This window comes from Mauremys mutica, chromosome 5 (assembly GCF_020497125.1).
Source record: "Mauremys mutica isolate MM-2020 ecotype Southern chromosome 5, ASM2049712v1, whole genome shotgun sequence".
In the NCBI taxonomy this organism is placed as follows: Eukaryota; Metazoa; Chordata; order Testudines; family Geoemydidae; genus Mauremys; species Mauremys mutica.
The window spans coordinates 91606543-91633267 of NC_059076.1; the positions used below are offsets into that span (position 1 = coordinate 91606543).

At 41.1% G+C, this 26725-nt stretch overlaps 1 protein-coding gene across 1 annotated transcript in view; it reads right to left on the minus strand.

Moving 5' to 3' along the window:
• The window catches only part of CRACD (capping protein inhibiting regulator of actin dynamics), a 256321-nt gene that overhangs the window by 159419 nt on the left and 70177 nt on the right, over positions 1-26725 (minus strand). The window contains exon 2 of the mRNA XM_045017941.1: positions 8836-8954. The gene's annotated coding sequence lies outside the window, so the exon portion shown is untranslated. The remainder of the gene's footprint in view (positions 1-8835; positions 8955-26725) is intronic.

Below are 26725 nucleotides of genomic sequence, written 5' to 3' on the forward strand. Positions count from 1 at the left end.
AGTGCATGTTTTTTCAGATTTTAAATTCCACCAGGTGATAAAGAACTAATATTACAGGTTCACTAAAGGAAGAGACACTGTGTTGCCTACATGAAGAATGCTATTCATACCAGTAGACTATACCTTCCCGAACCAGCAGGATATTCATTAAATAATTATGGGGTTTAATCTTTCTGTAAACATAGGTTCAGATTCAGATAACACTTTAAAAGGTCTTGAAAAGCTATTGTAGGGAGAACTGCCTGTAGGCTGTGTACCTGCTATCAAACTAAATATCAATCTCCTAGAAATACTTTTTCCTCTCTTTTTTCAGGGTGGAGGCAAGGGGAGAGAAGGATGATATGGTGGGGGTGCATTGCTTGACACAATGATACATATATACAGTATGGGCACAGATAAGGCAATACTATAAGATATTATTTCTACTGGATACTGCATTAACACAAAGTACACCTTTTCAAGACCTGATGATGGGAAACAAAATTAACTGGTTGTCACTGTGAAGGGAAAATTCAGCTCTTGTTACTAGCCAGGATACAGATTTGGAGCCATCTCTGCCTATGATAGGTACATTGTTGTATGCAGTGGGTTGTTGTAGCCATGTTGGTCTCAGGATATTAGAGAGACAAGGTGGGTGAGACAATATCTTTTATTGGACCAACTTCTGTTGGTGAGAGAGAAAAGCTTTCACTCTTACACAGAGCTTTATGCTGACCTGAAGAAGAGCTCTGCGTAAGCTTGAAAGCTTGTCTCTGTCACCAACAGAAGTGGGTCCAATAAAAGGTACAGTATTACCTCACCCACCTTGTCTTTCTATTGTAAATACAGTAAATCACAGAACTTCAAGGTAACTATAAACAGCAGTAAATATTAGGTAGAGGTATACAAGATATTATGGGCCAAATTTTCAAACATAGTATACGTGCTTTAAGTTGCACCTACAAAATAGGCACATGCAAAATGAATTGTGAGTGAACCATTTGCATGTAACTATAATTTTTGCACATGTATGTGTTCCATGTACTTTTATTTGCTGCAAGTGTGTGCATATAGTCTGCAGGTGCAGTGTATGAAATATATGTTTGAAAATGTGGCAATATTTCTGAGGTGCATTTTGGAAGCAATGTCCTAGAGTTTAACTGTCTCAGGCTTTATTTAAAAAATGTTGCAGTATTGTACAATTATGGCCCTCAGCACTGTAATAACACTACTGTAAGAAATACTGTTTTGCATCATCACTGTAGAATACTGCAGCATAATTTTATAAAGGTTTCTAATTACTATTATTTATATAGCGACATATAGCATACATAGGCTAGCACTGTACTGTAAGTGACCTGCTCGGCAATTAACAGATTCTTGTCCCTAAGAACTTTTGCCTAATGGTAAAAGCAATACAGTACAATGAAGAGCTGAACACAAAGAGTAGAATACGGTCATTCAAGGAAAAAAAAAGGCTTCACAGAATATATGGTTTTAGAAGGTTTGTGAAACAGAGACAGAGAAGGCATTTTGCATATGGTTACCAAGTAGATTTATGAGAGTTGTATAATGCCCTCTGCACCAGTGGTGAGCTGGAGCAGGTTCCCACAGGTTCCCAAGAACCGGTTGCTAAAATTAGACCTCCATGGAGAACCGGTTGTTAAAGGGCAAGGGGGTGGGCAAAGAACTCCGGTCCGTGGGCCGGACCATCCTGTTGCTCCCAGGATTCCCAGCTGGGGAGGCTGAGGCTCCCCCAGCCCTTCCCCCGCTTCCCCCCAGCTGCAGCGTGGCCAGCCGCGGGCACCAGCTGGGCAGCTCAGCTGAGCTCCGGAGTTGCTTTGAGCTGCCAGCAAGGTAAGGGGGGAGGGGGCTGCAAGCTCTAGGGCTGCTGGGGGGGCAAGTGGGGCAATTTGCCCCAGGCCCTGCAGGGGCCTCCGGCCCCACAAGTATGTCTCCACCTGCCCTGGCCCCTCCTCCGCTCCCCCCCCCCTTAAATCAGAACTTTTTATAGGGAACTGGTTGTTAAAATTTTGGCAGCTCATCACTGCTCTGCACTGCTTTGAAATGTACCCCACAGTGTCCTGTGACTACTTGCAGAGATAAACAGAAATGCATTACCAATATAGACACAAGATGAAAAGCTGCAGAGAGGGAGGTCACAGAGAATGGAACTCATGATATAATACTAATCTAAATATTGGTTCTTTTTCTTCTAGAATTCCCAGAAAAGTTGCATCTGTTGACATCTTGCCAGTCACTTAGTACCTGATTCAGGAACACACTTATCTATGTACTTAAAGTTCAGCATGTGATTCTGTGCTTTCCTGAATAGGGTTGTTCTCCTGAACTGGGGCCTCTAAGAACATTTAGCCAATGAATGCACTGCCATTACAACATTTACAGCAGCACTTGGTGTGTACAAACATACACACCTCCTTAGCAGAGGCAAACCAGGACTCATGGTGTAGGGCAGAGATGGCATGAACCAAAACCCTGAACCCAAAATTCCTGAGTACAGTTAAGATCCAAATCTGAACTTTGCACCTCAGACCCATCTCTAGTCTATAGACAGCAACACTACCAGTTGGGCTAAAAAGGGGAGTCTCTCACTGCCCCTACCCTTGGAGTATGTATAATCTCCTCTTATCTTGAGATTCCTCTTGCCTACTGTATTTCATGCTGGTTATACATCAGAATTCAACACTGAGGCTAAATCAAAAGGTCATATGTCATAACTAGAGATGAACCCAAACTGGAGCAACAGCATCAGAAGACCCCTGAACATTGGAATTCAGATCCAATCTGAACATTGTGACTACAGCCTCTGTCTATAACAGACCAACTGTGAACCACCTCATATTAAGGAAAACTAAGATCCAGAGCCAGACTTAGAAACTTGGGCCCAGCACAAGAGATAATGTGCCAAACTTATCCCTAGTGTAACTCCAATGAAACAACAATATAGTTATACCAGGAATAAAGTGGGCACAAAAGCCAGTGAAGTAAAGGATTAAGAGAAGACACCAGATACTGTGGCAAGGGGCTTCCCGCTCACTGCTTCTAGTGAGCATGGGCACTGTGCTTGCGACTATGGCATTAAAGTAGGAACAAAATGTTTAGTTCTAATTATTAACAGGGTAGAATGTAAAAGAAATGAAGGCCTGTTTAGAACCAAGAAATACTATCAAAAGCGATGTTAAAAAAAAAAATCAGATACAACAGTTCTTCTTATTAAAATGGCAGAAAAGGTGTGTTCCAAAATTGGCTTCTGTCTGATTAGAAGCTGTTACATTAAAATTTCTAAAATTCCCACAGTAAATTAATTATAGAGAAGAGAGTCTTTCCTTAATTACCACTTTCCATTTCCCCCCCACCCCCCAGGTTTTGGATGCCTGGGTGGAATTTTTCAGATAAAACTTTTTTTCACTGAAAAAATGCAGATTCAGTTTGACTGAAACATTTTGTGAATTTATGTCAAATTCAGCAAATTGTTTCATCTGGAAAAAAATTAAAAAGTCAAAATGTTTCATTATGACATTTTCTAAACAAAGCATTTCAACATTTCAATTCAAAATGACTTTACATTTTGAATTTTACTTCAATTATATTTAAAAAAATTAAGATAAAAACTCTGAAAAACAAAATAAATCCCCAAACTTTTGTTCAACCAAAATGATTTTTTCCCCCAATTTTTCAGGTTAGCCACCAAACCAAAAGATCAGTTATTCATACAGCTCTATTCTTGACACAATTTTAACTGCCACTAAATGTAGTTTTTGTGCTAAATTCCTAGCATTTTTTAACATTTTGTGTACCTCAGTGGATAGCTCCCTAAAGCCACGGAGAAGAGGAGCTACACTGTCTAGGAATCAGAGGGAGAAACTGTCTTCTGAAGTTGCTCCTGTGTTAGCACTCTTGAAGATGTGATTGCAGAGCCATTGGCCATTATCTTTGAAAACTCATGGCAATCGGAGGAGGTCCCGGATGACTGGAAAAAAAGGCTAATGTAGTGCCCATCTTTAAAAAAGGGAATAAGGAGGATCTGGGAAACTACAGGCCAGTCAGTCTCATCTCAGTCCCTGGAAAAATCATGGAGCATGTCCTCAAGGAATCAATTTTGAAGCACTTAGAGGAGATGAAAGTGATCAGGAACAGTCAGCATGGATTCACCAAGGGCAAGTCATCCCTGACTAACCTAACTGCCTTCTAACTGGCTCTGTGGTTGAGGGGAAAGCAGTGGACATGTTATTCCTTGACTTTAGCAAAGCTTTTGATACGCTCTCCCACAGTATTCTTGCCAGCAAGTTAAAGAAGTATGGGCTGGATGAATGGACTATAAGGGGGATAGAAAGCTGGCTAGATCATCGGGCAGTGATCAATGGCTCCATGTCTAGTTGGCAGCCGGCATCAAGCACAGTGCCTCAGGGTTGGTCCTGGGGCCAGTTTTGTTCAATATTTTCATTAATGATCTGGAGGATGCCGTGGACTGCACTCCCAGCAAGTTTGCAGATGACACTAAACTTTGAGGAGTGGTAGATATGCTGGAGGGTAGGGATAGGATACAGAGGGACCTAGACAAATTAAAGGATTGGGCAAAAAGAAATCTGATGAAGTTCAACAAGGACAAGTGCAGAGTCCTGCACTTAGGACAGAAGAATCCCATGCACTGCTACAGACTAGGGACCGAGTGGCTAGGCAGCAGTTCTGCAGAAAAGGACCTAGGGGTTACTGTGAACAAGAAGCTGGATATGAGTCAACAGTGTGCTCTTGTTTCCAAGAAGGCTAGTGGCATTTTGGGCTGTATAAGTAGGAGCATTGCCAGCAGATCGAGGGATGAGATCATTCCCCTCTATTCGACATTGGTGAGGCCTCATCTGGAGTACTGTGTCCAGTTTTGGGTCCCACACTACAAGAAGAATGTGGAAAAATTGGAAAGAGTCCAGTGAAGGGCAACAAAAATGATTAGGGGGCTGGAGCACATGACTTATGAGGAGAAGCTGAGGGAATTGGGATTATTTAGTCTCTAGAAAAGAAGAATGAGGGGGGATTTGATAGCTGTTTTCAACTACCTGAAAGGAGGTTCCAAAGAGGATGGATCTAGACTGTTATCAGTGGTACCAGATGACAGAACAAGGAGTAATGGTCTCAAGCTGCAGTGGGAGAGGTTTAGGTTGCATATTAGGAAAAAAATTTCACTAGGAGGGTAGTGAAGCACTGAAATGGGTTACCTAGGGAGGTGGTGGAATCTCCTTCCTTAGAAGTTTTTAAGGTCAGGCTTGACAAAGCCCTGCCTGGGATGATTTAGTTGGCGATTGGTCCTGCGTTGAGCAGGGGGTTGGACTAGATGACCTCCTGAGGTCCCTTCCAACCCTGATATTCTATGAGAGAGGCTCTGACATGTGTTGGTAATTTCTTACTTCTTATTTTATCCCTATTTAGAAATTACTGAAAGTAAATTCAGCAAGAGCAGCCCTCCATGTTTAGCAGTGACAATATAACCTGTCAGCTAGAGGGAACTTGGGTGAAGAAGGCTTTGTCATCACTCACTTCCCCAAACATTTTGTAGCCTCATAGATCTCTGGAATTTCGATAAAGCCAGGGGGAGCTGCAGGGTGTTTTCTCCTGCTGGTGTAATGTAGATCTGCCTATTTCTCTCCCCTTCAGGGCCAGCATGAAGCATTCCTCTCATCCTCAAACATGCCAACTTGCTACACTGCAAGTGAGAGTCACCATCTTGGCAAATACCAGGGATTGAATTTATGATCCCTAGAGATAAAAGCATGACCCTTTACAGCTTGTTCTAAAAAGCCACTATCTCAAGATGAGAGCTATCACAGGCTCAGATCCTTTGTGGACTGGGCACAGCAGGAGATATACAACACACACACACACCGACCAGTGGGTTAAACATGCAAACCATGTAACAAATGAACTAAATGTAAAATGTGTATTTTGGTGATTCAGACCATAATTTACAGACTATCATAGTTTTTAAATACAAATGTGTTTTAAAATAATCTTTGCACTGTGTGAATTGCATGCAACTATAGCATCCTCCCACATAGATCAGAAGCAGGGTTTTGAACCCCTTCAGATCTCTAACTTAGCCACTCTCTGTTTAGCTACCAGAACAGGGGCTGCAGGATGCCATTAAAGTGGAGGGCACAGATTTCCCTTCCCTGACCCCCTCTTCCCATCTCAGGTGCCCCTGTCAGCAGCCTGACACCCTTGCCCCCCCAGCCCATGGGCATCTCATCCATCCTCTCCAAATCTGAGCAAGTTGTTTTGTGACCTGGCACACAGGGTTGCAACACCATACAGGTTTGGCCCAGTCAAAAAGTGGTCGGGCCGTGGACTGGATGGTCCCCCAACCCCACCACCCATCTCTGCAGCTTATGCAGAATAACTGTTAGCCCCTGCATAGACCACTCACTGGTGGAAGACTTGACATGCATTTTCATAGTGGGTTACACAGCTGTTTATTAATCTACTGTATAATATTGGTGATCAAGAACCCTGAATTCTATCCCTGGCTCTGGGAGAGAAGAGCGGGTTATAGTGATTAGAGATAGGATAACACAAACTAAATTAATCAGTCACTCTAAAAGGCAGGGTGACAATAAATAATATTGGGGATAGTAAAATGTTAGAGTTGAAGAAAATGAAGGCTTTTCTATTCCCCCACCTGCTCAAGGAATGGAAGAGCAGAAAGAATGCCTAGAAGGAAATTTTAAGCTTTTGGAACATCAGGACAGGCGCTACAAGCAAAACAAGCCTGAAGTCATCAGCTGTTAAATTGAGAAAGAAAATGAAATAGTAGACTGAGAATCAAGAAAACATATGTATAAATAAAGGAGCGAAGATGGAACTAGAGCTAACAAACCATCAAAAAAAATTCATACTAAAATAAAGAATTATTTACAACTACATCAAAGACAATAGAAACATAATACAATCAATAAAATAAGACGATGCATTTGAATATACAAATAAAAAAGAGCATTAACACAACAATGTGGAGATTCAAAAATGTATAAATTATTCAGTGTTATATTTTTGCCTCTTCTTTTCTATAGCATAAAGCAGCGTGTTCTTGTCACAGAATTTTTTATGGAAAGACTATGGGGCACATTTTGTAGTAGAAAACTCTTATTAACTCATGGAACAAAAACCTATTAAACATACATGCAAATTCGGAGTAAGTAGTGTATGTTTTACATACAATATTTATGAGATACTGTGTTATACACAAACTAATATGAAAGTGGCCTCTTTCATAGAGGTATTTTATTTAAAAATGTGTGGTATTATATAGGCTAGAGTACAGTAAAATATGTGCTACTTGCAAACTACCATATTGTTTATGTATAAACAAAAGCTTCATTTAAAAAGGAATAAAAATTGGCTAAGGGGGATATTACCCTTACACAAATCCTAAAAAGCATGGAAACACAAAGTTATGCGACACCTCTTATACCCTAACTTTCATACAGCATCTTTCCACTGATGGAGACAGACTCCACATCTTCACAAGGAACTTCCTTCTGCCTTCAACTAATAAGAAAACACTGCACAGAACACATGAATCTCCCTCACAGAATAACTCTAAACCTTAATTACAACCTCAGCATGAACAGGTTAAGTGTGCTCTGCTTTAAGTTTTATGGAGGGAAATGTTATGACCTTGTAACAGGAAAAATTGGGGGGAGGATCATATTATAAACTTTGCTTGATAACAGCATAATTTATTTAAATGTACTTTTGAGGAATGTTGGTAATGAGTTTTAACTATGTGGAAACTGTGAATGGTAACAAGCTAGTCATTAAGTCAATCAGATTGGTGATGTCTGCCGCTCACCTATCCTGGGTGCCATCAGCCAGTGGTTTGATCGATACACAATTGTAGAGGTGACTGAAGCTGTTAGCTGTGCTAAACAGATGGCAAGGGCTACATGGGTCCCCATTTTTCTTCCTTTTAGTTTTTCAATTTCCCCCCAAATCAGTGGGGTTCTCGCCATTAATGCCTAGAATATTACCTGAAATTTTGGAACTGATTTAATGTGTCATTCAAAAGTTATCGCATTACATACAGGCACACAGATAGACTAACACAGAAATGACATCAAGATGAGTGTGAAGTCTTTGCAAGCTTAGCCAAATATACACTATAGAGATATTAAAAACTACCATGTACAATTCATATGATCTTTCCATATGGGAAAGCATATGAAGTGAGGTGTGCAAAGTATTTATCCTCTGTTATTGTCATTTCACCTTAATTAGAAACATTTATAATAAGTTTTATCTGTTTCCAACTTCTTCCTGTTAGTGCTGATGGCGTTGGGAAAGAGAGTTAAGAATATTTTATCTGCCACTAGTCAATCTAAAATCCTTCATTAAGAAATGAAGTGCAGATCAGTACTTTAGGTTTTAAAAGGATGGATCACTTCTTGTCAATAATTTGCCACTGGTGACACATTCTGCAAACATGAAAAATGTCTATCTCAGCAAAACAGAGTTGCACAGGAGATCTGAGACATTCCTGAACCTTTGGATAGCCCATGTTGACCCTTCTGGCTGAGAAGAAAGTAAAATGTCTGATTTCATATATGGTGGTGGTTGGAAGTACAACACCACACATATTTGCATGCTTTTCTACCTTGAGCATGAAGTTAGAGTTTCTTGTTTTGTATGTTTACAACTCAAGGCATAATAGCTAATACACATCCTTTTATCATCAATCATCATCTACTTTCTCTCACATCTCCCTCTCCACCCAATGTCTTGAACTGTTAAAACCAAGATATTCCTTACAGTATCAATTCAAAACCTGGAGAGCAATTATTTCCTTACCTTTCTTAAGCTGAGTATTGTTGTTATATACTCCTATTAGAGTCTCTTATGGAACTGGGAGCTTTCTTTAGTAACAGATATCAGAAAGTAAGGTGCATTGCCAGTGATGTTCTTCCCAACTATTGAGGGAAAAAGAGAAAGAGAGAGCTTTACTTCAATCTTTACTGCAATACCCTTAGAATGTTTTACATCTTCCCGTATGAAGCAGGTGCTTTATGAATAGAATACTTCTGGTCTGTCACATCTCTTGGCTAGATCATTTCAAACCATTTAGAAAAATATTACACAAGGGAGATTTGTATGAACTTCTTACTTTCATTTGAGGCAGAATGTCATACAAAATAGTCTCTTTTCTCCCCTCACTGACTGGCAATACTTTCTTACTTTTCCTTCAAAAGAACCAAATCCTGCAGTTCTAAATCCATTTTCATTTAAGAAAAACATTACACTGGTTTCAATGGGAGTTTTGTCAGAGTAATGATGGCCTCAAATTTCTCAAGATAAAAAAAATCAAATTTTTAAAATTAGATTATTTTTCATCATAGCTTTAATAAAAGCAAGTGCTTTCTTCAAAAACACAAGTTGTCAGAAATGTATATGTTATTTTCTTTAAAAAGTTCCAGAAAGATATATATATTTTGCTTTTGTTGTAATATTTCATGGAATTTTAGAGGGTTTCACTGAAAAAATAAAAACCTGAAACCAAAAGCTTCTCCAGGTTTTGACAACCTAAACAAGAAAAAAATTAAATGAAAACCAAACATATTCTTGTGAAAATTTCTATTTAGTCAAAAAGCCATCTGTGCGGAAAAATGTTTCAACCAGCTCTATTCAAAGTACTTAATTAAATGGATGAATAAGTAGGAAAGTGCTAAACAGAACAAAACTAACAAGTAAAATCTGAGGGGAAAAATTACACAGAAACATCTAAGCACATGTAATGCTTTATTCGCTGTTTGATCAAAAAGATTCATTTACTAATTTTACATTGTAAAAATTTGCAAATTCAAATAAATGCATGCTGTGCCATTCCCTTCTGGTCTTCCTAAAAAGAAAGATTTAAGGACACAAGAATGTCCATACTGAATCAGAAAAATGGTCCATCCAGCTCAGTAACCTGTCTTCCAACAGTGCCAGATGCTTCAGAGAGAATGAACAGGGTAATTTTGAGTGATCCATCCCCTGTCATCCAGTGCCAGCTTGTGGCAGTCAGAGTTTTCTTTGTGTGTCCATAATGGCGGTATGTCCCTGACCATCTTGGCTTTTTTGAGACCAGTTATACCTTTGGACTTCACAATGCCCCTGGCAATGAGTTCCATAGGTTGACTGTGTGTTGTGTGAAAAGTACTTCTTTATGTTTGTTTTAAACCTGCTGCCTATTTATATCAAGTGACTCCTGGTTCTTGTGTTATGTGAAGGGGTGAAAACCCACTCTTTTAAGACAATGTTTTGCGTCACAATTTAATGACATAAAATTCTAGAAAATTCAAATATAGGTTTTCCACAGAAACTATAACTCATACCCACATTATAGCAGCTATTGGGTAGGGTCTGCTGTACACCAGTCCATCCAATCACCTTCATCATCCTCAGGCAACAAGCAGGAATAGAAGAGTTAAGAACAAACAATGTGCCCTAAATATCAGCAGAATCAGGCTCTGCTGGACAAAGTGGGGATAAATGAACAGTTGAAGGCAATCTAATCTACAGAGAACACCATGCCACCAGCTTGCAGACGTTTTACTGTGGGACTGTTAGCTCAAGTACTCTGCTGCTATAGCTAATGGGGGTGAGATGGTCTCTCAGATAGTCAGGACACAAACACACACAAGACTTTTAGCTCAATGTCAACCATAGGAAATGCATCTGGAAGCCAAAAGAGAGCCTGCCCACTTGTCAGAAACTGGAGTCATATTTTCTGCAGCTATAGGTTGCAGGCATGCAGTTGCATTCTGCACCACCCACAGCTTTCAAGAGGTCTTCAAGGATAGTCTCATGGAGAATGCATCACAATATGAAAAATCATGGGAACCTTAGGGCCAATTTTTCAAAAAAAAAAGACTGTGTGCACTTTGAGTGTAGAATTTTTGGAGCACCAGTACTTATGCATCCAAATGGTAAACTTTAGATGTGAAAAATCCCATTTATGTGTGCAAGTGAAACAGAAATTGGGCTTCATATATGTAAATTTTCTCTGGGCGTAAGCAACAGTGTTCAAAAATAGCACATACAGTGATTTGACCATTTTCTGTTTGTTTCCTGCAAGTGGAAGACAGGTTGAGGTTGCTTTGAAAATTTGGTTTTTACCATCTATCCATGTAGAACAGGTAGGATCTCATCTATTTTTTAGATTTCATCTGAAATCCTCACCCATTGGTGACCTTCGAAGGATGAAAGGATGACTCAAACCTGTCAGAATTTCAGACTAATTTAATACTATCCCTAAGGCCCTGTCTACACTGGCAAGTTTCTGTGCAGTAAAGCAGCTTTCTGTGTTGTAATTCCCGAGGTGTACACACTGCCAAGCCATTTAGTGTGCAGAAACTGTGCAGTTGCAACACTGTTAAAAAAAAAAAAAAAAAAAAAAAAAAACCCACACCCCGACGAGAGGCGTGCAGTTTTCTCCACCGGGGGTTCTGCACCGTGGTGCCAGCGTAGACACCCTGGTCAATTACAGCACTGCAATTGGCCTCCCAGAAGTGTCCCACAATGCCTGCTCTTGCCTCTCTGGTCATCAGTTTGAACTCTACTGCCCTGCCCTCAGGTGACCAACCGTCATCCGCACCCCATAAATTCCTTTGGAATTTTAAAAGTCCCCTTTCTGTTTGCTCAGTGACGTGTGCAGTGGTCTCAGTGCATCTTTCTAGGTGGCCATGCCCTGCTCCATGTACAAGACAATCTCCCCCTTGGAGCAATGCCAAGCTGCTGGACCTCATCGGCATTTGGTGAGAGGAGGCTGTCCAGTCCCAGCTGCACTCCAGCCGTAGGAGTTATGATACCTATGGACAGATTTCACAATGCATGACTGAAAGGGGACATGACCAAGACACGCTGCAGGGTCAAAGTGAAGGAGCTATGGAATGCCTACCACAAAGCATGGGAGGCAAACCGCCACTCTGGTGCTGCACTTGTGAGCTGCCAGGTCTACAAAAACCTGGATGCGATACTCTGTTGCAACCCCACCTCCACTGCGAAGACCACCCTGGATACTTCAGTGGCTTGTGTGCCAGTTGAGAGTGGACCGAACCAGGAGAAGGAAATCTTGGATGAGGATGTGGAGGGGGAGAGGACCCAGAGGCAGAGGATGACTTGGAGGTCAGAGATGCATGCAGCCAGGAGCTCTTTTCTATCCTGGAGGAGGCTAGCCAGTCAGAGCTGTTGGATCTTGGTGAAGCGCAAACAGGAGAGGCGGCTTCTGGTAAGTGGATTTAATTTTGGGAATCGCTGAAGCGAGTTGTTGGGTGCAGGAGGGTCTCAAGCAGGCTTGCGTCTGTATGATGCACATACCACCACATGCCTAGTCTGAGTGGTGAAACAGACTGCTAATTGTCTCCTCACTTCATGGGAATCTGCCTCAGAGATCTCCAGGAAACTCTCATGGAGATAATGAGCAATCCGCTGCTGCAGGTTCTTTGGCAGAGCTGCTTTGTTTCTTGCCCCATTAACAGTAACTTTCTAGTGCCACTGTGCCGTCACGGGGGGAAGGGGGGGACCATTGCTGCACACAGGCGAGCCGCATAAGGGCCAGGCGGAAGCTGCAGTCTTGGAGAAAGCTCTCCCTTGATTCCCTGCTCACCCTCAGCAGCGAGATATCTTTCATAATGAACACAGCCTGTGAAAAGTGTGGGGACAGGAATGATTATCGCCCCCCCCCTACAGTGCTGGCTCTCCCCAAGAGCCATATGCCCAGTATACAGTAGGGTCCGGGAAGAGTGATTTAACCTGCCCCTGCAGCTACTCACCATTTTAGGCGTCTTGTTGCTCATGTGTATTTGCCTGGGGTCAGCCAGTTAGCAACAGTTGTGAGAGTACTGACTGTGTTTTAAAGCACTGAATCAGCATTGTCTGTGTTGCAAACAATACTGCTTCTGTAAAATACGTTTAAACTTCACAGAGATGATCTTGGGAGCCCAGCCTCCCTCTTTGTTATCGGCAGCTGAACGGCCGTGCAGAATTAGAAAGCAGCCACGAAGAACTAAAGGGGACTTTCTGTGTGATGTTATGATGCACTCCACTGCTGAAAAATAGGAATTGAAGGAGTGGCAGGACAGTGAGAAGAGGGACTGAAAGAAGACCGCGGCATGCCAGAATGAAGCCACGGAGTGGCTCTTAAATGTTATGGAGTGCCAAGTGGACATGCTCCAGGAGATACTAGCTCTTCAAACTGAGCAGCTCCACGCCCGCCCTCCCCTGCAGCCACTGTCACAAAACTCTTTCCCATGCGCCCCCAGACACTGCCAACACATCCTTATCAACTTCCTGGCTCCAGTCTGTACCTGATGCATTCCACTCCTGCCCCATCACAGTCCAGCTCTGTGGACTCCCAGTACCCACTGCACTCAACACCCGTCCCTCTGCAGTTTGGCCCTGCTGAAATACAGTACCCGCTGCACTGTACTCCAAAGGAGAAGGTTGGATATGATCCTTGGACATACACAAATCTTTAACCATCCTGGGACCTTCCCTTCCCGCATCCCCTCAGTGCTGATGTGGTTTTTTTTGTTTGACTCTCTCCTCTGGTTGTTGTTTTTTAATAAAAGAATTGTGTTGGTTTGAAAGCAATCTTTATTCCATTAATTGAAAGCAAATAGAGCCCTGCAAAGCAACAGACAATTTTCTTAAACCTTCATATTGCATAGTCTACACAATCACCTCATAGCATTACAAGCACTGCACTCCCAAGTGTAGCAACAAATTAGTAGCTTTCAGCTTCAAATTGATGCCTCAAGGCATCCCTGGTCCTTATGGCCCCATGCTGCGCCCCTCTAATAACCCTGGTCTCTGGCTGTTCAAACTCAGCCTCCAGGGGCTTAGCCTCAGTGGTCCAGCCCTGAGTGAAGCTCCCCCCTTCCCTTCACAAATATTATGGAGCATACAGCACGCACCTATAAGAATTAGAATATTGTCATTGGCCCGGTCCAGTTTCCCATATAGGCAGGGCCAGCAGGCCTTTAAACGGCCAAAAGCACACTCAATAGTCATTCTGCACTTGCTCAGCCTGTTGTTGAACCGCTCCTTGCTGCTGTCAAGGTGTCCCATGTATGGCTTCATAAGCCACAGCATTAAGGGGTAGGCGGGGTCTCCCAGGATCACAATGGGCATTTTGACATCCTCTAGGGTGATCTTCTGGTCTGGGAAGAAAGTCTCTGCTTGCAGCTTCCTGAACCAGCCAGTGTTCCAAAAGATGCGTGTCATGCTCCTTTCCGGACCAGCCTGCGTTAATGTCTGTGAAATACCCACGGTGATCCACAAGCGCCTGAAGAATCATTGAGAAATACCCTTTGTGATTAATGTACTCTGTGGCTAGGTGGTCTGGTGCCAGAATTGGAATGTGTGTGCCATCTATCGCCCCTCCGCAGTTAGGGAAGCCCATTTGTGCAAAGCCATCCACAATGTCACACACGTTGCCCAGAGTCATGGACTTTCGGAGCAGGATGCGATTAATGGCCCTGCACACTTCCATCGACAGGAGTCCAACAGTCAACTTTCCCATTCCGAACTGGTTAGCGACTGATCAGTAGCAGTCTGAAGTAGCCAGCTTCCACAGTGCAATCACCAAATGCTTCTCCAGCAGTAGGGCAGCTCTCATTCTCATGTCCTTGCGCCGCAGGGCTGGGGCGAGCTCATCACACAGTCCCATGAATGTTGCTTTCCTCCTCCAAAAGTTCTTCAGCCACTGCTCATCATCCCAGACATGCATCACGACGTGATCTCACCACTCAGTGCTCATTTCCTGAGCCCAAAAGTGATGTTCGACTGTGGTCAGCACCTCCATGAATGCCACAGGCAATCTCGTGTCATAGCTACTATGCATGGCGAGATCAATGTCACACTCCTCTTGCCTTTGTAGTTTAAGGAATAACTCCACTGCAACTCGTGATGTGTTGGTCAAAGCAAGCAGCATACTGGTCAGCAGTTCGGGATTCATTCCTGCAGACCGAAGAGGCAGAGCACGCAGTACACAAACAGTTGAAAGATGGCGCCAAATGCAGACAGAAGCACAGGAATTCCTGGGATGCAAAGCAATGCATCATGGGGCATTGGGACTGGACCCAGGATGCCCCACGACCCCCTCCGCCTTCCCACAACTCTTAGTGGCAGAAGAAGAGCTGCTTTGTGGGATAGCTGCCCAAAGTGCACCACTCCGAATACCGCTGCAAGTGCCGCAAGTGTGAACATATTATTGCACAGGCAGCTGGCAGTGTGAACACACCACAGCAGTTTCCCTTCAGCACTCTCTGAGCAGTGCTGGAACTGCCAGCGCTGTAACTCTGTCAGTGTAGACATACCCTGAGAAAATTGCCCTCTGCAGAAACATAAGAATAGGCAGTCTAAGCAAATTCTCTCCTGATATTCCCAGCAAGGAGCATCGAGCTTGGTTGAGATTATGTTTATCACACACATTCAGTCCAGCTGAAAGCTGTCAGACCACAATACCTTCTCCAAGATAAAATAGTGGAGTTGCTCTGTTAGCTCATAAAGATGAGGCTGTGTTTTTAGAGCTAAAAGCTGTGAATTCTAGTCACAGTGCTGTATGTTAGTTGATATCTGTAAACCGTATGTGAGACCATAAGTCATAACAAGCATGCAACCTCTTCAGCACTCCCTGTCCCGCCGAAATGGCAGTGCTAAATGGCAAGCATGGGAAGTCAAACCCATTTCTCCCTCAGTGGGACTGCTCCCTAGTTCATTTAACACATTTCCCCCCCTTACTTCAGTTATTATACTTGTCCTGGCAGAGCAGATGTCAAGGGTTCAGTGCATTGGCAATAAAGAACCTGCTGTAACTGAGAGACTACAGTTCAATTACCTTGACTGCATCCCTCTGGGAATAGTTAGCCTATTGGTGGCTGTTACTATATAGTATCATGTTTCCTTCTACCCCTTAAGGTTCTGAGGCACGTATACAATGGTGTGACTTTTCACTGAGCTTGTGCCTAACAAAACATAAAAACCAGAAGGAAAAGCCAAAGAAACAGAACCCTGGAGCATAGCATAAGCCTGCACTGTCAGAGCTGTGAGGAAGAGAAACCCTTAGATTAATCACTGTATACCAGCACTGGGAACACACCCAGAAATGTGATGGAACAAAAACTCTTCCCACATCTAGTAGCTTACAGCTTCCTCCCCAGATGAGAACTGTTCTGCTGCCACTGTTACTCCTGCAGATTTCTGGGAAGGAAGAGGTCCTTGGAAATTTCTTTCAGGATATCATCTTAAATTCTCTCTTCCAAAGCAGCCGTGAGATTCAATGCAGCATTATAATGTACAGTTCCAGTAGAAAAAATAAGCAGTTGCATATTCTGTATACACTTAGGAGCAATTACCACATCCCACATAATAATTAACACCCAGAAGCAACTGGGAAGACACCCAGAACACACGAAAAAACCTAATTGGAATGAAATTCAGGAAAGGAAAAGCTGTGTGAATTTATCATGTTTGTATTGGGGTGGGAGAAGTGGAGAAAGATGTTATATAGTGGAGCTTTTTACAGTTCAAACAAACTAAACATATGAGTACAGATATGCTTCTTTGCATCCCACCTCCAAAACTATACTAGTACAAAGCTTTACAGCAAAAGAAGCCTGTTATAAAAGCAGCTCCCTAAAAATAGCCCTCTTAGTACTAGAGTTACAAGCAGGTAAATTGATCTAGTGCTCTATTTTCAACTTCTCAGGGACAATTGTTCTTGTACATACTCCACAGGGTTGTCACTCAGACATGCAACATGAGACAGGGAGGTAGATAAACACAGCAAACATTTATAGTTTGCAAAATACTTCACATTTTATTAATAGATGTCCAATAGAAAGGTAAAACCTGATTACTTTTCAGGGGAAACAACTGACATTCTGTTTTCTTGGGAAAATATTCCAGTGTTGTTCTTTGCAGAATGCCTGAGCTAGGAAAAAAACTTCAGGACAAGTGAAAATGACTTGCATCCTGAGAGTGGATGCTACCAAGATTATTCATCAAACACTTTCTCTCCATGGAGAGGATGGCATTGACTCAGAGTAAAATGTATATGCTTCCCTCAAACACAGATAATACTGATGACTCAGTGGAGAAAGCATTAGAGTGTTGATTGTGGCTCAGATCAAAAGGATAGAGTGATTGTGCCTCATTATAGTTTTGCAATATGAACAAGGGGAAGGTCTCACTCTGAATCATTTTTAGTAATGCTCTCTATATAAACAGACAACTCATTCCTCCCAAAAATATTATTAGGAAAGAATTTTGACATCTGAAGATCAAAAGTGCTAAAAGTATGTAGGTTAATTCTCTGGCCATCTGCCCTTTAATTGAGAGGAACTTGATTTTAAGAGTCATACTGGATTAGGAGTAGTAGTAATATTGGCTTCTAGAAAATTTCTTGCAGAAAGCAAGCTGAGAGAGGCCTTGAGCTGGAGCTAGCTTTTCTGTTTATTTGTTTAATTAAACAATATATTATATTCAGTTCTTGGAGCACCTGAGAGAATCCTTTGATTTTCCACACTCCCCTTAGGTTCCAAAACACATACTTTTTGGAGAGATTATATTCTCTCTGGCAAATGAAATATTATACTCTCTCTAAGCAATGCAGAAAGAGTGTTGTTATGGCTAGAAATTTGGCTTCCAAAATCACACATGAAAATATCATTGTTCTGAATTTTGTTAGGCATGGTTACCACTTTCTCTGCTGTCTTTATATACACTAATTTACACTGCAACCAGTAACCTGGAAGAAAAACACATCTATAGCTTCAACTATAGCTACCAGTTCCAACATAAATGGAGAATTTTGTGATATCACAGGTACAATCTTCTGTAGAAAATGTGGAAATTGGAATAAGAGACAAAACAGCTATAATAGATATTACTACAATTTCTTTCCTTTTCTATAAGAAGGCTCAAATTCTTTTTTCCAGTGGAACATGGAGTCCCAGCTTTTAAGGACATCCATGTGTATCCATGCATTAACTCACTGTAGTTTCTGAATCTCTCTATCGGGAATACTATTACAGCTTATAGGGTTTTAAACTCTTTTATAATAAATAACATTCACCTCAGAAGGTGTGCATATTTTAATTTCATAATCTTGCTCTGCAACATCAGGAGAAAAACCTTGCATTTCTGGACATTAGACTGTCACATTAATAATGGCACACTACAGCTTTTCCATGTGATTCTTTGTGCTCTGCTCTTTCTGTGTCTGCTAAGAACTCTAGCTAAGTGTAGATTTTATTTAAAGTACATTTCCATTAGATATGAAAACTGCCAGTAGCATATTACTCAGGCAAAAGTCCCATGAGCTCACATTGTATGATATAACCTACCAAGCCACCAGAGAGTTATGTAACTCAGTGAATAATGTCACCAACAGTGCTGTAATGAACACTTACAAGTGATGTAAGAAGGTACGACAATCACCTCCTCGTGTATTTATTAAATTTTTTTCAATAAAAAAATCAATAAAAACTCTATAATCTTATTTTTAAAAATCCATACAAAACCATAGAAACTGCTTCAGGATGAAAAGATAAATTTATGTGGATTTTTTCTTTACATGGATGTATTTTCAGTTGTTTTTATGTGTGTGTTTCATTCATAGCTGCCACTGTTGTTTAGTAACAGTTACAATTTAAAGTCTATGAAAGGTATACAGAAATGAATATCAGTAAGATATCAAGAAGGAAAATCTAATAGCCATGAAACAGCGCGTCCTTTTTTCAAACCATTCATCAGTTTGAAAATTCAGAACTGGTTTGTTGGCAGTGAAATTCAGAGTGCTTCTGACAGGGGTTGGTTTGGGGAGCAAGCCAGTGTTAAAGGCCTAACCATTTTAATGAAAAGCAATGCTGGGTTTTGTTGTTGTTTTTAAAAAATGTTCTCAGTCAGAAAGCTGCCAATTTTAAACATTAAGCTACCAGATCTTAAACTCCCATCATATCATATACCACACAGTTTAAATAACATGGATTATATTTGTTAGCAGATATAATTTATAATAGCCACAGTTCTTAAAAGCCAACAGGTTAAATTATCTCATTAGAGGAACATATGGCCTCACTAAAATGCCTCAAACAGTTGTATAGTTCTTGGCATGTTCCTGCTCATTTAGGGCCCAATCCTGTTCCCACTCAAGTAAATGTTAAAATTCTCCTTGACTCAGTGCCGGATTAAGGTATAAAATAACTAAGCTACAATTTAGGGCCTCACAATAGGAGCAGCCTCTAAAAAAGAAAAAACTGACTCCATTTCAAATGTTATCAACATCGGTTGAAATAAAGGAGATATGGGAAAAAGAAGATTCTCTCTACAAATAGACATTTTCGTTCAAATATGACAAAAATATACAATTCTGGCTACACAAATACCCCTACCATACCCTTACCCTTCATTAATTGTTCATTATTGACAGGTGGAAGGCCAGGGCTGAGAAAAAAATGATAATTGCACTTGTAAAATTAGTATTTCTCTAAGTCTGCTATCTGTCTCCTAAGGCTGTTTTGTTGGCCAGCTGCTACCGGTAAAATTCTGACTGTGCCTTCATAAACTTATTTAAATAAAAACAAACAAACAATCTCGCTGCCGATAAAAATCAGGAAAAATGTGAGGTCGGAGATGGCACTGTCATGAAGCCATCCTGCCAAACTCATACTCGTATGTTAGTGTGTTCTTTCAATCTGCACATATGTACAATTGTGTATTTTAGTGCATATGCCACTGTTCACTTCATGCACTATCCATGCTTCACATGATTGAATTTGCAGGTGATCATATTATGGACTTGGGTCAAGTGGATCTTTTTGATATTTTGATATATATGTATATCTTCTGAGTACTTGGTGAGCAAATTATTTCAAACTACGTGCATATATGATTTATAGGCTATTAAAGCCTATAATATTCATTATATTTGCTTGATCATAGGCTAGTTTTTCTCACTTTCTCAATGCCAGACTTTTCTCTGGTAAATTCTCTCTCTTTTTCACGCATATAGCTTGTTGTCACTCTGTCTCTGAGGTGTTTACTTGAGATTAATTAGTGATCCTAGGGGAAACAGGATAGAGAAGCGAATGCAAGAGATGTCTGCCTAGAAAGAAGGCTGGGATTTTCTGGTTGGCGGATTTGGAGCGTGCAAGACAATATATTATTATAGGTAGTGTGCTATGTAAAAATTCTTAGAGACTAATAAATCACATATCATATGCATAATACATTGTATTTTTATAGTATGGCAAAAGAAAAATCCCAACAATTCATTGTTTCGTAGTGAAAATTAAATCTGAATAAACATTTATAAATATATTTTATATATAGTCTGGATAAACTTTGTATTTCCCTAACAAAATTAATCAAGCATTTTTTCCTTGTATAAAAAAAAAAGAGGATAATTTTCCTTATACATGGTGTAAAAAAAATATATATATATATATATATATATATATATATATATATATATATATATATGTATCCTCTCTGGTTTTCTTGTGAGAACATAGACAAAATAGCACTAACTTTCACAGAAATATCCTGGTAAAACAACACAGGTTTTTGACGTGCATTATAATAGATTATATATAATATAAACATTATATAATATACACTATATATTACATATAAATATAATTGTATATATTAATAATATATATTTGTTGTATAGATATACAAATCTCAATATTTATATTACAAAATTAAAGTTTTTACTGGTTTTAATAAAACTTTTGCTACTAATTTTAGTACCAATATTAGGTAGTTTAGCATAACCTTCTATAAAAACAAAACAAAAGCAATTTATTAGAAAAATACAACCCGAATACAATTTTCTGATGGTTTGCTTATTACCTAGGTGTAATTCATATCAATATAACAAATAGTTGAGCTTTAAGCTTGTGGGTTAGCCACATCCTATCTACTCTATTGCCATCTTATATCCTTTAAGAGTCTCATTGCTTATTCAGACAAGGATTCCCACAATTCAGATGCCCCAACAGAGAAGAAAAATTTCCTGAGAACTCTTCTAGTAAACTGTATTATTTACTGTAATTGTTTGCTTTTGTATTTATATTGTTTACTTCTACTTTACTTACATACACAATTAGTTCAAAGAATTTATCTAAAATTTATTTCTATCATGATGTCATTGTGGCTGCTGAAAATGAAGATTATTATTCTATTTTTACAACTTCACCTTTGCATATATGCCAATATAAAGCTTTCGTGTTTATATATTCAATGTCCTTTCTGTGAAAATAATTTTTTTTAATGTTATGAGACCTCTTACACTTGACATAGTTTAGGGCCTCAGAATGTCATACCCTGGCCTGTCTTGACTTCAATAGAAGCTGGTCCTTATTGTGGGCCTGATCCTGCAAGTGGCAGAGCACTTTCAGCTCCCACTGAGTTCAATGAAATTGGCCTTCAAAGAACATATAATTTTTCCATACATATTAAGCACTGAAACTGCAGGTCAGCTTAACTGCAACTTTACTCCTTGCTCACTCTGTAAAGTATTAGGTACAGTTAGTCAAAGACAAAGGGGGCCAAATTGGCCTGGCTGTTCAATTGTCACTAGCCTACAATGGATGCATAATCACTTATCTTAAAAAAAGTGAAATAGTCTACTTTTGTTCTTGAGCTTCCCTGTGATCAAAGGAGAGGTAAAATTTCACTTGCCTCATCCTGGTTCTGAGCATTTTCTTTAAAGAACATGGAAGTGGAAGTAGGCAAGAAAACAATTTATAAATCACAATCCAGAAGATTTTATTGACCAGAAAAGCAAACGGTCTCCTGGGCACAATAAAGTACATTTTTTCCAGCCATTAAAATACAGTGGGCTAGTTCTGCTCTCACTGTAAATCAGGAGTAACTTGACTGAAGTCACTGGACTTATACAGATGTAAAATCAGTGTTGATGAGAGCAGGCTCCTGCACAGTATATGTATTTCTTTAACATATACCTAGAAAAAACCGGAAGCTTTTATCTAGTCTTTTCTCAGAACCAGAGAATTCAAGCACTATTTGTCAACTAGGTAAATATATGCAGAAACAACATTTTATTTTAGTGCTTCCTGACAAAATTACATTCATTACTTGCTTTCCCTGTAAAAACAAACAAATCTCATGCCAAGTTATCCCTAAGAATCTGAAGATTGATAATTAGCTATTAAAAGTACAGCAAATAATGACAAAAATAAAGCTATATTTTAGTAAATATTAATAAATTAAAAATAAATGCATATATCCTGGGGATGGGAATGGTTTCCAAGGACTTCGAGTCCTCCTTTTTATTTGTTATTTAAACAAAAGCAAATGCTGTGCTTAGCTTGTCTGTTTTCTTTTAGTGAATGTCGGGTTTCCAAGCTTTGAAAAGTACAATTCAGTGCCATAATTAAGGCCCTACCAAATTCACAGTCATGAAAAATGAGTCATGGACGTGAAATCTGGTCTTATGTATGCTTTTACCCTATACCATATAAATTTCACTAGGGGAAACCAGCGTTTTTCAACTTAGGGGTCCTGATCCAAAAGGGAGTTGCAGGGGGGTTGCAGTATTGCCACTCTTACTTCTGCACGGCCTTCAGAGCTGGGTGGTCAGAAAGTGCCAGCAACAGTGCAGAAGTAAGGGTGGCAATGTCATACTATGCCATCCTTACTTCTGCGCTGCTTCTGGTGGTGGCTCTGCCTTCAGAGCTGGGCTCCCAGCCAGTAGCTGCTGCTCTCCAGCTGCCCAGCTCTGAAGGAAGCGCCACTGCCAGCAGCAGCACAGAAGTAAGGGTAGCAATACCACAACCCCCCAGCAATAACCTTGCAACCTCCTCACAGCTCCTTTTTGGATCACGACCCCTACAATTAGAACACTGTGAAATTTCAGATTTAAATTGCTGAAATCATGAAACCCACATACACCATTTTCAGTGACTTATGACTAGGAAACCAAAAGATTAGTCTCCAAAGGTGAAACTCAAATTTATGTGAAATATTTATAATGTCACTGTCTTACCTCTTTTCTACCCAAAAAAGCATGGACAGCTTGGAATCTGGAACAAACAGCCTAAAGAGTCAAGTTCAGTTAATTTCTTCTCATGAATCATCAGTAATAGAATAATAGATTATTAGGGTTGGAAGGGACCTCAGAAGATCATTTAGTCTAACCCCCTGCTCAAAGCAGGACCAATCCCCAACTAAATCCCCAAATGGCCCCCACAAGGATTATTGAACTCACAACTCTGGGTTGAGCAGGCCAATGCTCAAACCATTGAGCTATCCCTTCCCCCTTATTAAATAAAGATTCTGCAAGTGAAATAATGTTCTTATTTACACTTGTATAATCTTATTGTTTCAGGATGAAGCCATGTTGTTGATCCATGCAACTTCATTAATCTTCTATATTATCTTACCCTTCACTTCGCTCTTACCTCTTTCATTTTGTCTCAGAGAGAGGAAATATGGTTACTCATCTTCTCATAACAGCTATTCATGGAGATGTGCTCTGTATGTCCATTACACTGTAGATGCGTGCATATCTCATGCACCAGTGCCAGAGAGTTTTCCCTAGCAATACCTGTAGGGGCAACCAGACATGTGCCCTGACTTCTCTCGTGCTCCAAGACCAGGGTATAAAGTGTGGAGCTGCCCCACCCATCCCTGAGTTCCATAATCCTGGAATATAGACTAATTCATTGGGAAAGGAGGGTGGGTTGAGTAATAAATACCTGCAACCATAGATGCTTGAACTAGTGGTGCTGGGGGTACTGCCTCACCCCCTGGCTTGAAGTGGTTTCCATCATATACAGGGTTTACAGTTTGGTTCAGCATCACCACTATACAAATTGTTCCAGCACCACTGCATGCAACATACATCAAAGAACAACAGTTACTAGAAGTATCAGAGGGGTAGCCTTGTTAGTCTGGTTCTGTAAAAGCAGCAAAGAATCCTGTGGCACCTTATAGACTAACAGACGTTTTGCAGCATGAGCTTTCGTGGGTGAATACCCACTTCTTCGGATGCAAGTGGTGGAAATTTCCTGGTGCAGGTATATATAAGCAAGCAAGAAGCAAGCTAGAGATAACGAGGTTAGATCAATCAGGGAGGATGAGGCCCTGTTCTAGCAGTTAAAGTGTGAAAACCAAGGGAGGAGAAACTGGTTCTGTAATTGGCAAGCCATTCACAGTCTTTGTTTAGTCCTGAGCTGATGGTGTCAAATTTGCAGATGAACTGGAGCTCAGCAGTTTCTCTTTGAAGTCTGGTCCTAAAGTTTTTTTGCTGTAGGATGGCCACCTTAAGATCTGCTATTGTGTGGCCAGGGAGGTTGAAGTGTTCTCCTACAGGTTTTAGTATATTGCCATTCCTAATGTCTGATTTGTGTCCATTTATCCTTTTCCTTAGAGACTGTCCAGTTTGGCCGATGTACATAGCAGAGGGGCATTGCTGGCATATGATGGCATATATTACATTGGTGGAAGTGCAGGTGAATGAACCGGTGATGTTGTGGCTGATCTGGTTTGGTCCTGTGATGGTGTTGCTGGTGTAGATATGTGGGCAGAGTTGGCATCGAGGTTTGTTGCATGGATTGGTTCCTGAGTTAGAGTTACTATGGTGCGGTGTGCAGTTGCTGGTGAGAATATGCTTCAGGTGGCAGGTTGTCTGTGGGCGAGGACTGGTCTGCCACCCAAGGCCTGTGAAAGTGTGGGATCATTGTCCAGGATAGGTTGTAGATCCCTGATGATGCGTTGTAGGGGTTTTATCTGGGGACTGTATGTGATGGCCAGTGGAGTCCTGTTGGTTTCTTTCTTGGGTTTGTCTTCCAGTAGGAGGCTTCTGGGTACACGTCTGGCTCTGTTGATCTGTTTCCTTATTTCCTCGTGTGGGTACTGTAGTCTTGAGAATGCTTGGTGGAGATTTTCTAGGTGTTGGTCTCTGTCTGCGGGGTTAGAGCAGATACGGTTGTACCTCAGTGCTTGGCTGTAGACAATGAATCTTGTGGTGTGTCCGGGATGGAAGCTGGAGGCATGAAGGTAGGCATAGCGGTCGGTAGGTTTTCGGTATAGGGTGGTGTTGATGTGACCATCACTTATTTGCACCGTGGTGTCTAGGAAGTGGACCTCCCGTGTAGATTGGTCCAGGCTGAGGTTGGCATATTGTGGAGCCATATGGGTGCCCATAGCAGTGCCACTGATCTGGAGATATATATTGTCAGCAAATTTGAAATAGTTGTGTGTGAGGATAAAGCCACAGAGCTCAGCAACCAGTTGTGCTGTGGCATCATCAGGGATACTGTTCCTGACAGCTTGTATTCCATCAGTGTGTGGGATGTTTGTGTAGAGAGCCTCTACATCCATGGTGGCCAGGATGGTGTTTTCTGGAAGGTCACCAATGCATTGTAGTTTCCTCAGGAAATCAGTGGTGTCACGGAGATAGCTGGGAGTGCTGGTAGCATAGGGTCTGAGTAGAGAGTCTACATATCCAGACAGTCCTTCACTGAGAGTTCCAATGCCCAAGATGATGGGGCGTCCAGGATTTCCGGGTTTGTGGATCTTGGGTAGTAGATAGAATAACCCTGGTCGGGGTTCTAAGGGTATGTTGATTAGTTCTGGTGTTAGTGTAGGGAGTGTCCTGAGTAGATGGTGCAGTTTCTTAGTGTATTCCTCAGTGGGATCTGAGGGAAGTAGCCTGTAAAATTTAGTATTGGAAAGTTGTCTGGCGGCCTCCTTTTGGTAGTCAGACCTGTTCATGATGACAACAGCACCTCCTTTATCAGCCTCTTTGATTATAATGTCAGGATGGTTTCTGAGGCTGTGGATGGCATTGCGTTCTGCACGACTTAGGTTGTGAGGCAAGCAATGTTGTTTTTCCACAATTTCTGCCTGTGCACGTCGGCGAAAGCATTCAATGTATAGGTCCAGACTGTCATTTCGACCCTCAGGAGGAGTCCATGTGGAGTTCTTCTTCTTGTGCTGTTGGTGGGAGGGTAACTGTGTATCCGTGCGCTGTTCAGTGTTGTCCTGAAAGAATTCTTTGAGTCGGAGACGGCGAAAGTAGGCTTCCAGATCACCGCAGAACTGTATCATATTGGTGGGGGTGGCAGGGCAGAAAGAGAGTCCCCGAGATAGGACAGACTGTTCTTCTGGGCTGAGTGTGTGGTTGGATAGATTGACGATATTGCTGGGTGGGTTAGGGGTACCACGGTTGTGGCCCCATGTGGCTGGTAGGAGTTTAGACAGCTTACAGTCCTTTTTCCTTTGTAGAGAGGTGAAGTGAGTAATGTAGATCTCCCGTCTTATTTTAGTGAAGTCCGTTTGTATGGAAGTTTGGTTATTGATGAGAGTCTCCAGGTTCGAGAGCTCTTTTTTGATGTTTTCCTGTTTGCTGTATAGGATGCTGATCAGGTGGTTCCTCAGTTTCTTCGATAGAGTATGGCATAATCTCTCACTGTGGTCTGTGTAGTATGTAGATAGTAGTGGATTTTTTACCTTTAGTCCATTAGGTATGATGTCCATCCGTTTGCATTTGGAAAGGAAGATGATATCCGTCTGTATTTGTGCAAGTTTCTTCATGAGGTTGATGTAGGGTGACCAGATGTCCCGATTTTATAGGGACAGTCCCAATTTTTGGAGCTTTTTCTTACATAGGCTCCTATTACCCCCCACCCCCTGTCCCGATTTTTCACACTTGCTGTCTGGT